Source organism: Aotus nancymaae, unplaced genomic scaffold (genome assembly GCF_030222135.1).
Source record: "Aotus nancymaae isolate 86718 unplaced genomic scaffold, 86718_ANA_hifiasm-v0.15.2.pri h1tg000006l, whole genome shotgun sequence".
Classification (NCBI taxonomy): Eukaryota; Metazoa; Chordata; class Mammalia; order Primates; family Aotidae; genus Aotus; species Aotus nancymaae.
The window spans coordinates 48,479,743-48,493,403 of record NW_026988417.1 but is presented as its reverse complement, the minus strand read 5'-3'; positions in this window follow the sequence as shown (position 1 = coordinate 48,493,403).

The following is a 13,661-nucleotide window of genomic DNA, read 5'->3' as shown; positions in this document are numbered from 1 at the left end:
GAGCCCTGCACTCCTAAAATCCCAAGCTCCGGTCCCTTACAGTCTCATCCGAGAAACACTTCAACGGCAGACCAAATTCGTCCTGCAAGCAACATTCTGTAGCTGCAACTGACGGCAGGATGTCACCAGAGACGCGAGTTAACCACCCCCATCCCCCATCCAAGTCCTTATCCCCTTTCAACCTAGTCCCAGAGGCTTTAATGCTGGGGTATGACAACAAATTCTGTGGCTTGTACCCACTCACATTAAAGGCTAGAATGCGCAATAAAATAAACCAATGTCCTTATCCACACATCAGGCATCTCATTTGACCCCCTCTTCCAACCTAAACTTAATTGACTAGGTATTTGACAGAATTTATGATCCTCAGCCAGTTCAGACTCTGAGATGAACCTCTTGTCTACAGAGGTTTAGGTGTTTTCAGGAATGCAAGGAGAAATAGAAAGGTAATCTCAAGGTAGCAAGTCCTCTAGGATGGGCCACATGATTAGAAAGAAACACAGTCTTACCATAAACATAATAAAAGGCGGACTTCTAGGGCGATCACTAGAACAAAACAGCCATTTGAGTCAGAAAGAAAAAGCATTTCCAATGTATACCGTGTCTTTCTGCATGGTTTAAATCAGACTTGAATGTCACTTCTATAAAATCAAACTTTGCAAGGCTATAATTACAGGTAACCATGTACTTTTAAAATCCTTCCCCTCCAAAAAGCCTGCAATTCTATCATGCTTACATAGTAAAATAATTATGTAGGCTAAAGTATTTGTTTAACGGCTTTCTACACACACACACACAAACACACACACAGACATGACAAAAGCTGTCAAGGGGAATTTTGCTTTGAATAATTTTAGCTTCTTGGGCTTGATTTTCATTACCATAAGCCCATACAAAACCTGTGATTTTTCTGTCTGCAACACAAAGCCTTGCTTTGGTATTCTTATTTTAGATCTAAATGATCTGGCTATGCTTTAAAGAACACAGAAAAGAAAGAAGCAAGAGAAAGATGGAGAAAAGAAAAGAGACCTATTCAAATTCCAAATATCTAGCAGATAGCCCATCTCCACTCTACCTACTTCTCCTTCTGGGGCATTCACAGAGTTAAAAAGAGGAAGGAGACAAGACAGGAGAAGTGATGATACATAATGAGGGCTTATTTCATTCTAGGTTGTCCACAAGGGGTTTTGCATTAAAAAATCTTATTTTACCTTCATAACAGTCCTGTGAGGTAGGTATTCCCATTACTTCTAGTTGCTGTTATCTATTGCTGCTTAGTAAACCACCCCAAAAGTGGCTCGCAGTTCTGTGTGTTGACTAAGCGTAGCTAGGGGGTACTTACCTAAGGTCTCTCAGGTTGTTGCAGTCAGACAGCAGCTGGGGCTGGTATCATCTGAAGGCTCAAGTAGGCTGGACATCCAAGATGGTATCTTTGCTCACGTGTCTGCGTGTCAGCTGGAATGGGCGGAACAGCTGGGACTAGCTCAGGCTCTCTCACAGCCTGGCAACAGGCTTCCCTTCCACGGAGCAGTCTAAGAAACAAAATAGAAACTGCCAGTCTCTTAAGATCTGTGCTTAGAAATTGGCACAGCATCACGTCTACTTTGTTCTATTGGTCAAGTGGTCACAGAGCCCACCGAGATTAAAGATCAAGGGGTAGGAACGTTGATCCCATCTTTAAATGGAAATGGTGTCAAAGACTGCATGGCCATCTTTAATTCACTACACTTCCATTTTGCAAGTGAGAGAGCAAAGTCTCAGGTTAAAAAAACTCCTCCAAAGTTACATATCCTGTAAGGAACAGAGCCAAAATCTAAAAACATCAATAACCTGTCTTAAAAAAAAAAAAGAAAAAAGAAGAAAAAAAAATAGCCAGAGGGTTCACAATAAGATGATATCCTATGATGCAATACTACTATGTGGTTTAAACTTCTCTCTTTCCCTTTCCCTCTCCCTCTCTCTCTTTTTTATTTTATTTTATTTTATTTTATTTTTGAGACAGAGTCTCACTCCATCACCAGGCGCCAGGCTGGAGTGCAGTGGCACAACCTCGGCTCACTGCAACCTCTGCCTCCCGGGTTCAAGTAATTCTCCTGCCTCAGCCTCCCAAGTAGTTTTATTTTATTTTTTGTCAAGCTAAAAGAGATGAGGATGGGAATTGAAACATGAGGGATTTGAGAAGGAAAGAAAGAAGTATTTTGCCAAGGCTCAATTTTACCTCAACATCTGGAGTTTCTCTCACTTCCTTTGATCTTAAGCGCTTTAGCCCAGACAATTTAGTCCCTGGAAGCCCTTAGAAAACCAGAATATAAATTCAATAAATATTTATTGGATGTCTGGGCTATGTGTATACCAGGCATTATGCTAGGCCTTGAATCTACAGTGACGAACAAGAGATACAACCTTTGCCATCTCTGCAGCTATATTTAGCATGGGAGACAGAAGTGAATGAGCAATTTCAATACAGTGTCAGAAAATGCTTTGATAGGGAAAATTCGGGAATTACAGGAGGACAAACTAGGACTAAAAACCTGGGCTGTGGCAGTCAAGGAGAGGGTGGCGAAGAAGTTGAGACGTTTGTGTGTTGTGTACAGTGTGCATATATGTGTGTGTATGTACATGGGAGTATTGAGCAAGAGGTTGGGGGCGGTGAGATGAGTTAGTTCACCAAGAGAATAGCACTTGCCAGTAGCCAGTAGATGCTCAGTAAATAGTTGTGGATTGTAAATGAAAGCATAAGTGAATACAGCAAAAGCCTCACATTGAGAAAATGAATTCAAAGAAGGAGGATAGTTCCTGATGGGTGAACTGAGAGAAGAGCCCTGGTGATTTCTAAGGAGGAGCATTCATATTGATGAGAAAAGCTCAAGAAGTTGCCATGGTGCTCCCTTCCTCCATGGGAACATGGAAGCCAAATGAGCTGTTCCTCTCCCCACATCACCAGCAGTTGCCCCCACATCAGCTCCCTTTGAACATCCAGGCCTTGGGCAAGAACCAGACTTTACTTTTTCTCGAGACTTTTATCAACTCTGCCTATTTGGATCCAGTAAACAGACATTCTTTAGCGATTTTAAGCAGAAGACAATTTAATACAGGAAATTACCAGCTTTCAATGTCATTGGAAGGGCTAGAATAACGGGCTCTAGGCTGGACCTGCAGAAATGGCTCCCAGAGCAGCACTGCAGAACTGGCCCACGCAGGAAGCTGCTGCCTCTTCCATAATCAGGGGAATCCAGTGGCTGACTCTGTTGTCCTCTCTCAAAACTCACAAAGCTACAGACCAGACATTGGAAAGTTGCTGCAGAGAAGTCCAATATCACAATTGTGCCTGGCAGCAGAACGCAACCAAGCAGCAGAAAGAATCTTTCCTCCTTGCGTCTACCTTTCAAATCTCTGAGAACATCTAATTAATGAAATTCATTTGTATCTGTTACCCTAGCTTCAAGGGAGTCTAGGAAATGTCTTGTTTAGCTTTCGAGTCCTGGCAGTACATGAAGACACACTAGAAACAGATGGAAAGGAACTCACCATTTCCTCCTCTCTTCTCCAGCAGCCCAAACAACACAAAGGCCCAGAAAAGGAGAGATCATGTCCCAGCAGACATTTAACTTTCAATTATAAAAGGGTATAATGAGGTTCTTTTTGAACTGATTGCTTTGAGACCATGTTCAAGAAGACCACTATTTTCATTGCTTTTATGTAGTATGTATTGACACCTGTGTTAGGCTGTTCTTGCATTACTCTAAAGAAATACCCGAGACTGGGTAAATTACAAAGAAAGAAAAATTTAGTTGGTTCACAGGCTTTACAGGAAACACAGTGCTGGCATCTCTTGGCTTCCAGGGAGGCCTCAGGAAACTTACAGTCATGGCAGAAAGTGAGTGGGGAGCAGGCACATCACATGGCAAAAGCAGGAGCCACAGATAGAGAGAGTGGGAGGGGAGGTGCCAGACAGTTTTAAACAAACAGATCTCGTGTGAACTCAGAGCAAGAGATCACTTATCACCAAAGCAATGACCCAAACCATCCATGATGAATCTGCCCTCATGAGCCCTCAAATCTCATGTTGAACTGTATTCCCAGTGTCGAAGAGGGGAATACAGTTCAACATGAGATTTGAGCAGCACATCTAAACCATATCAACGCCCATCTCCACTCTTTCGGACTGTTTTCCCATAGTCTGGCTACAAAGAATATCTGTTGATTTCATTTCCTCAGAGTCCTTTTCCATGCTTTTAATAAGAGCACCCCCAATTTTCCTTTAGAAACCTCTCCTGCCCCACTTTCATGTTTTCTTGGGGGTGGTGCTATGATGATCCCAATCCCCAATTCTGTGGAAGGAGGGGCGTCCACCACTGGGACTCCTAAACGTCTGGGCCAATTAAATCCCTCCCTGAGAGTTTTGCCAGGAAAGAGTTTCTTCATTTGCACTGGTGTCAACCAGCTGGTAGAAGGTGAGCCTGGAGCTCCATCTTGGCTACCTCGTGGAGAGTCGGCTGAGAATGAAACCAACCCAGAAGAAAAGACGATTGAGAGGCAGAGACAGCCAGGACCCTGATAGGACCTTTTCCCACCCTACATTCAGCCATGCCTGAAAATGCAGACTTACCTCCAGTTATAGCAGTCAATATAGTACCTGTTTAGATTCAGCTGCTTTGTGCTGCATCTCTGTCACTTGGACTGCACAAGCCCTCCCACATCCTGTTTGCACAGTCATGGGCTCCACACAAGCCACCCTGAGGTTGACTCTCTAGCATCAGCAATGTCCCTCATTCAGAACTCTGAAACTCAGGCATTCATTCTCAGTAGAAATCGCAGATATCGGACTGTCACATCCTTTTTATTTCATCTTTGTGGATACCCTAGCAGTGTTATCCTGCAATCTCTAGAAACTAACATGAGGATGTTAGTTCATCCAGACAATGGAATATTATTTAGCACTAAAAAGAAATGAGCTATCAAGCTAGGAAAAGATGGGGAGGAACCTTAAGTGCATGTCACTAAGTGAGAGAAGCCAATCTGAAAAGGCTACATACTGTCTATTCCAACTATATGACCTTTTGGAAAAGGTAGAACTGTGGTAAAAGGACCAGTGGTTGCTGGGGGATCTGGGGAGGGAGGGTTTTTAGGGCAGTGAAAATACTCTGTGTGATACAACAATGGTGAATACTTGTCATACATTTGTTCAGCCCCATAGAAGGTACAGCAAGAGTGAACCCTCACGTAGACTGTGGCCTTTGAGTGACCGTGACATGTCAATGTAGATTCATGGATTGTAACAAATGTACCGTTCTGGTGTGGGATGTTGATAATGGAGAGACTGGTGGGGGAGAGGGCTAGGGGCATATGAGAAATCTTTGCACCTTTTGCTCAGTTTTGCTGTGAACCTTAAACTACTCTAAAAAATAAAATGCTTATTTAAAAAAAAATTATATTACTGGGCATCTAATCTAACTCCTCCTCTGAGTTAATCCCTCTCACAATGCCCCTGCTAAGAGATTGTCCAAACTAGTCTAGGATACTTCCTGTGATGGGAACTTCCTACCATCCACAGCAGCACTTTCTACCAAGCTGATCTCTTCTCTCCTCTAACATCCTTCCAGAAAGACAGACTGTGACATGCTCACCAGCTTTCCAAATACCTGGCCCATGGTTCCTTTGCCTTCCACCGCCTCTTAGAAAGGACTGGAAAGGAAGAAAGGGAAAGGTGGATGCCTGTGATGTAGGATTGTAAAGAAACAGCAAACCTGGGAAGAGTGGCTTCTGTATCTGTGTTGAGGATGACAGTTTTTAATATGCAGTTTTAAAAATTAAAGAGAACTGTGGCTCAGAAACATCCTCTGAATTAAAGAGGAGAGTTCATTTTGAGCCACTGATTTTCTAAGAGATCTCTGAGTACGGAAATGGGAACAGGACAGATATGACTTAGCATCACAGAGAGTTTGCATCTAGTGACTCTACGCGATGTGTTAGATATCTTGCAGTCTGCGCATCCCCACAACAGAAGGCTGCGCTGATACCCCATGTGTGCTCAATGATTGTTTTGTTTTTAACTGTTAACTTTCCTTCTGGGTGAGTCTAGACAACAGACAGCTAGAATTACTAGATTTAAAAGGCGAAGTAGGAAAGAAGGCAAATCAGAACTCAATTAAATACACACACACACACACACATACACACACATCTCTTGTCATTAGAAAGATCACCTCTTGACTAGGACACTTTAACTCTGAGAAAAGTAAGATCTTTAAGTTCCAAGAAGGGAAGGATGGGCCTGAAGGGGCCTTCCGTCCCCCCTCACATACCTTGGTTGGTTTCTATGGTAGCAAAACAGCCCCCATGTCCCCCCTTCCACACCCAGGAGGAAAGAAGAACTAGTGTTCTAGAATTGTATTCCCCTGCTACTCAGTCACATTTTATCTTCCTTATTCTGGAAGTTTCTTCCACCCTCTTTCTCTGGTTCAATGTAATACATAAAAGAAAGATAAAATAAAAGGTTAAATTAATTGTCTTTCCTTTAGGGTAAAATCTGAGATTTTCTTCTCCTCTCAATGATTTAAATCTTAATAGCCCCAGTCATTTTTCTGGGAACATAGAACACCTATTAGATAAGCAGTCTCATGACAACAGGTCAGAATAAATTCAAATATTAAACAGTCCGTGAAACAACTGGTAAATTTCCATTGTGTTAACTGGAAATAGGAAAAGTCTCCGTGCCCATCTCCACAAAGCCTTTGGAACATTGAATGACACTAGAAACGAACATCACTACATTATTAATGAAGCCACTGGTAGAAGTTCCCTCAGTTAAATGTAAGGTCTAATAATATTGCAAATAGACAGCGGCAATATTCTTTGGGATCATTCTCTTTTCCAGCAGGAAGAATCTTACAAGAATGTCCCTCTGTCTCTTCTCCTTCTAACTCATTGTTGGTTCAGAAGACAAAAGCACAAAAGAAATGAGTATTGACCTTGGCCTCCCAGGAGTGAGTACTCTTGGGATAGTTGACAAGATTTTATCATCAGAAGATATGCACCAGCTGAAAAAGTTCAGAAAGATTCAGACAAATGGACCGATTGTTTAACAGACCCCTTTGGGTTCAAATTCCTAAGTAGATTGGACACACCTAATATTTGCCCTCTAATTGCCCCTGGAGTGCAGAAGAGGCTATCTAAGGACATTTTAGGAGTCCTTGTTTGTCTTCAAGTAGAAGGCAGTATCCTCTCCCCAAAGCCTCAGCTCCTTAGCATGATGTACTAAGATCTAAAGGAAATCAAATTTTTTTATAAATATCTATCCACGATATGGGGAAAGAAGAAGCTTCACTTCCCCCTATACCTCAAGTCGCCTGGGAAGTGGGAAATTATGTCTTGTCTGGGGCCATACTGCTCTCATTGCTTTGTTTGACTCTCAAAAATCAGAGTAACCGTCAAATACTTTCTAAACTCTAATTAGTGCCACCTTCACCCGCCATTCAACAGTGTCTAAAATATCACAGGTCACAGTATGAATGATCAAAGTTGAGCCCCAAGTTAGTAGACGTATGTAAGTCACATGGTTCATGAAAATGCAAATGGAGACGGATCGTTTCTTAAACAAGCACTAAATTCAGTCACCATCAAGAAACTTTTTTTTTTTTTGAGACAAAGTCTTGCTCTGTTGCCCAGACTGGAGTGCAGTGGTGTGATCTTGGCTTACTGCAACCTCTGCCTCCTGAGTTCAAGCGATTCTCCTGCCTCAGCCTCCCAAGAAGCTGGGACTACAGGCGCATGCCACCATGCCCAGCTAATTTTTGTATTTTTTAGTAGAGATGGGGTTTCACCCTGTTAGCCAGGCTAGTCTCGAACTCCTGACCTCAGTTGATCCACCCGCCTTGACCTCCCAAAGTTCTGGGATAAAAGTGAGCTACCGCACCTGGCCAAGAAACATTTTTTCTGTAACAGTAGTCTATGAACAGTCAGGATTTTCACCAAGATATATGCATTGTTAATGCCTTTCCCTTCTAATTAAAAAAGAAAATGGATAACAGATGAGGAAAATTTGATGTGATGGTTTTTAGGAAATGCACAAATGACTCATGCACTCACTTGATTTGACAAGGGTACTGGTTTCTATAAAAAGAAACAACTTAGTCCCAAAATAGAAGCTGTGCACAGCAGATTGTAACTCACAGAGGAACTGCACATTCCAAGCCTCAAAAGTATGAAGGCTGGTATGCTGGGGCATCTCTGCTGGGAATGAATGTTGTGTGAAACCCATAGTTAATTATTATTAATTCAGCTGGAATGTAAAGCTATTTGCTCCAAAGTGTTGCAAGATAGGAAAGCTCTAGTGTCATTTGAGATGATTTTAACTAACTCTAAAAGCAAAAAAACAACAAAAAATAGGTTTTTGCAAAGTATGTGTACCCCCCTGCTAACTGGGAAATATGCTCAGCTCGATGACAAGTAAAGTATAAGAGATTTTGGGCCATACAACATGTTATACCCAACAAAATGTGTCATATAAAATAGCCTGGTAAATTATAAAAGTTTAATACTTTGATATGTTCACAATGAAAGTGAAACCAAGAGCTCTTTTTCCAGCCTGGATTGTCCTTTAATTAGTTGTTGGGAGGTAGTATATTCATAACCTTGTCAAATCTTCTCCCAAATTCCTCATTACCTGGGCTTAGAAGAGGAGATAGGTAGAAAGACTACGTTGAAGCCTTTCTCACATTCATTTGCCAAAATACACAGTACAGCCAAGAGCCAAGGCATTCCTCTGCTCTCTATCCCCAGGCAAGAGACAGAATGGTTTCTCTTGGACAAGCTGGTGCGCTGTGTTATCAGCCTCAGACCTACTGTGATTTTAGGGCAGAAGACGGCAGTCTCCTTGCGGTTTCAGCTCATGCCAGCCCTCATAATCTTGTAGAGAACAATATCTAGACTGTGGTCCTGTCCAGCAGCAGGCTCCAGAAGTTTCTCAGCAAACCAGCGAAGCAGTACGACCCTTAACAGCTCCTCCCCAACCACTATGAAATAGTTTGACCCATAAGAAGAGCCCTTTCGAGGCATGACCGACCTCTCTCTCTTCCTCCATCCTTTCCCTCCAGTTTACATACAGGCCCAGCATCGCTTGGACACGTGGTTCAAGATTGTATTCTTCACTATTTGACGTCCTGCATTATTTTGTGGGCTGTTTATTGTCCAACTCTCCACACTGGAGTGTAAGCTCTGTGAGGGTAGAGATTTTGTTTTGTTCACTGCTCTATCCCCAGAACCTAGAAGAGTGCTAACACACAGCACATGCTAGCACTTGATGGGTATTTGTAAATGAATGAATGAATGAATCTGTGCATTCTGTATGCAGTGAGAAGGGAGGCTGTGGGAAGAGCCTGAGGAAGCTGGAATTGTGGAAGTGGATGATTTGGGGAGCTGGGGCTGGAGTGGAGAGGGAGTGGTGAGGATGAGAACGCAGAAACAGAGGCTGGCTTTGGAGATGAGGCAAGCTCTCAGGGTGCTCCAGACACCAGCTTAATCTTGGCTCACTTTTCCATTGACCCCAGTGGAAGGATGAAAGGGAAGGGCCTGAAGGCTGAGGTGACTGTGAAGAGGAAAGGATAGAGAGGGTGAGAGGGTGCTGCAGTGGCCAACTCAGGTCTCAAGGAAGTAGAATTTAGGTCATTGGCCCAGAAAGGGGTGAGGGGCATTTTAGGCATCCTTTAGGAATGGCGGGTGGAGAAAGGCAGGTGGAGAGAAGGACAGACAGGCGATATCCACTGAAAATGCTTTGGCAAGAACCAAAGGACCAGCTGAAATGAGAAAACAGGAGTATGGAGGGTGTGGTTGGGGCACAGCATTCTCTATGGGAAAGGAGAGGCAGAGAGGTGGGGTGGGGAGGCATCTCAGGGAGCCAAGAAAGTGAGTTGATCTGGGATTTCGATGAATGACTCATTCTGGAATCCAGGTGGGAAGTGAATCAGGGATGTCCATCAGGAGCCTGTGATGGCAAGTAATCCTGGAGCCCTCCTGTGGGCCAGGCGCACACCTAGTGTCTACTGGCACAGCATCTTGTGCCAAGAGTGGCTGTGAATGGACACATGGGTTTGACTGTAAGCTCACAAGGGCAGGGACAGTGCGATTTTTTTCCACGTCTTTATTCTCTGCACCTATCATGTGCCTGGCATATATTAAGCACTCAGTAAATAGCTGCTGAATAAAATTAATGAGCAAGAGCAGGTTTCCATGCAAGAACTGGCAGATAAGGTTTTCTATTGTTTGCTGTCTCGTATGGATCATCTCCTGGACCCTTAAGGGACTTACACCCCTTTCCCAACAATGACAACTAATATGAATTATGCAGGTACCATGTCCCAGGCATTGTTCTGAGTGCTCCAGATGTATTGACTCCTTTAATTGTCACAACACACCCACAAGACAAGGCCAATACTGCTGGCATCCGTTTAGAGACATAGAATTCAGGCCCAGGAAAGTTAGGCAGTTTGCTCAAGATGACACAGTTAGAAAGTGGGAAAGGCACCATTTGAACCCAGACAGTCTGGCTCCAGAGACCCACGACTCTAAATCTGCTGCCCACTTCTCAATAGGCTCTACTGTCTAGTTACCCAGGGCAAAGTCCCCTTTATTCTCAGCCTTTATCTCCCCTTTTTATCTCTTCTGTGACTCACAGGTGGAGGAGGTTTGTATTTGGAATGGAATGTGTGAAATGCTAAGAAGAAGAGAGAGCAGTTTGAGAAGACTAGAGTCCAAAGCATGTGCGTGCGTGTGTGTGTGTGTGTGTGTGTGTGTGTTGTGATGGGGCTGCAGTTGCTAAAAGTGACTTCTCATATATTTCCCCCTAAAGCTACATGGATCACAGCTACAGAACAGTGATTTGACCATGATGTTACCTCTGCCAATGAAAAGTCAGAGCACAGAAAATTTAGGACTGGTTCCCCAGACAAGCAACACCCAACCAAGACTTTCTGCCTGTTCCCCATGGAAGAAGGGGAAAGAGCATGACTTACTGAATTTAACTTAAGCATTCAATAAACCACCACTTGATTTTGCCTAGAAGTTCCAAGGCCTGAAAAAGAAGCCACTCAGAATGGAATCTGTGGAGTAGAATTTAATTTAACTCCAATCATAAGCAAGGTGCTCTGCAAGGTGCTTAAGAAAGGAAAAGTGGCATTTGTCTATTTTTTTATGTTTTGCTTTTTCTACCTTCTGTCCTATTACATAATGCTAGCCCCATTCAGGAAAGGAATAATGCTTCAAAACAGGGCCAGCATTCAATGACGAGGAGCACATTTGCCGAACACTGGTGGCTGTTGACAAATGCCACAGCTCCACTTGAGTTTATAACAATCAACAGAACCTTTGATTACTTTGTATGCCCTGCCCATGTGACAACTATGTATATGTAACAGGCCCCAGCAGGGATCTCCAAGAAAGGATTTTATTTCCGTCTTGGACAGAAAGTTCATTCTAATTCCTCAGCAAACACACTTATTTTCAATTGTCCTCATTAACATGTTGCTGAAAAGTTGAAAAGCTGATGTTGTTTCAAATGCTAAAAAAAATGAATTCTTCCCAGGAAAGATACCTCAAAAATACTAAGTGTTTATGATGCAGGGTCAGTCAAGTTGATGTGTTTAAATCATCATGTGCATGTGAGTTCAATGTGAAGGTCACTGAAATACTTTGGCATGAACCCTGCCTTCAAGGAATTTATAGTCTGCTGAGAAAGGCAAGAGGGAATGATATACTATAATCTATAAAACTAACGTGAAATAGTATCTAAGAAGAAAGTGGAAGATGAGTAAGTGCTGGAGTGGCTGTAGGAAGCTTCTTGGAGGAACTGGAAATGGAGCAGAAATGTGAAAGATGGCTGAGATTTGGATGAGAGGGTGCATTTGAGGGTGAATGGAAGTGGCACTGCAGCGGGGGTGGAAGGAGGTGAGTCCAAGAATAGGAAGCAGCCAACAACCAAGGTTGGAAGTTGAAAGAGCACAAAAAGAAGAGCAAGACGTGTGCACAAGGCCCCAGACAAATCCTGCCAGCCGCCAGTGTCTGGGCCAGCTCTTCACGCCCACTCATTCTAGTCCTCACATTTAGAATAGGTGTAAAGAAAGCTGAAGCCAGCTTTTCCCATAGAAAGAGAGGTGAAAATGAAATCGCATTTATAGACAGACACTAGATTTATAAAGCATCCTCCACAAAGCCCCTGGGTGAGCTGCCTTCCTTTGGTGATGAAAGGTCAGCCCTTTAGGAGACAGACTGGACATCTGAAATGGCTGGAAATAGAATTTCCAAGCCTGTGCTATGGACTAGATGGATAAATGGCTCTCTTTATTCCCTCTGGAAGGTTAATAGTGGAGAATAGTTTCAAACCTGCAATCACACCTTTTTCTCTATCTCATTAAACACTTACTTGAGTGAGAAAGGTGAAGTCAGTAAAAATTTATGGACTGTCTTGTCCTAATTTCTGCAAAACTTTGACTTTTCCTTCTCATTGGCTGCAGGATTTACTGAATATGCCTGTCACAAGCCTGGTACTTGGTGAGTACAAATGCTTTCAGGAAGTCAATAGTAATGTCACATTGGTGGCTCATCTAGCATTCAGCTGGTCATAATGTTACAGCAGATGTCAAATTGCTTAAAAATATGAAATTTCTGTAGAAGAGCAGAGTCAGCAATGACCCCCTTCTCATAACTGTCTCCCACTCAAACTGAAATCTTTCAATCTTTGGGTTATTGTTCCAGATAGTGTCAGGCAAGGCATCATCCTTTGATGCTAAAGACTTAATTCACGATTCCTTTAGCTAAGAGAGAAGGACCTGGCTCAGCTAAGGAGCAGAGGAGAAACAACGCTGGCTGGAACGGTTTTCATTTTACTGTGTTGATTAATGGATTTCTAGGGAGGATAGGAAAAGAATTTTTCTTTTCAAATTAGGATACTTCTTGGGAAAAAAAAAACAGCAGAAACCCAATTCAAGCTGTCTTAAGGATCAAAATAATATGTATAGGCTTGTTTAATGGGAAAATCTAAAAGTGTATTTGGTAGGTTTAGGCATGGCTGGATTTTATAGTGTCCACCAATCTCCACAGGTCCATAGGTCTCAGGTCTGCTTCTCATTTCTTGCTTGTCTTTATTCTTAAGCAATTTCTGGCCAGGCAGTTGTCCTTGAAAGCTCCAAGCTTATATTGACCTCACAGCTAGCAGCTCCCAACTGAAAGCAAAGACCTAACTCCTGGCAAAAGTTCCAGAGTTGAGCCTGATTGGCTGACGTGGGTCACATGTCCATTCCAGAACCAATTATCTTGGCCAAGAGGATAGAATATGTTGATTGGCCAAGCCTAGACCACATGCTCAGTCCTGGAGCAGAGAAGTTGAGGTCAGCCACACTGAACCACTTGGATTAGGAAAAAGAACAGGATGGTTATCAATGAGAAATGAATGTCAGGCAGGTAAAAGAGCAGATCTCCAATTTAGGCTCCCTTCCATGTGTAAATAAACAATCTCTTCTGGGGTCTTAATTGATTCGCATGGGGTCCTGGCTCACATTTTGAAATAGAAGGGGCCCTGCACAGACCAGGCTATGCTGTCCTGGTACCCTCTGAAGCTTTCTGCTTCTCTTGCTCACATTTAGTGTGTCTCTTTGGGATACAGAAAAATG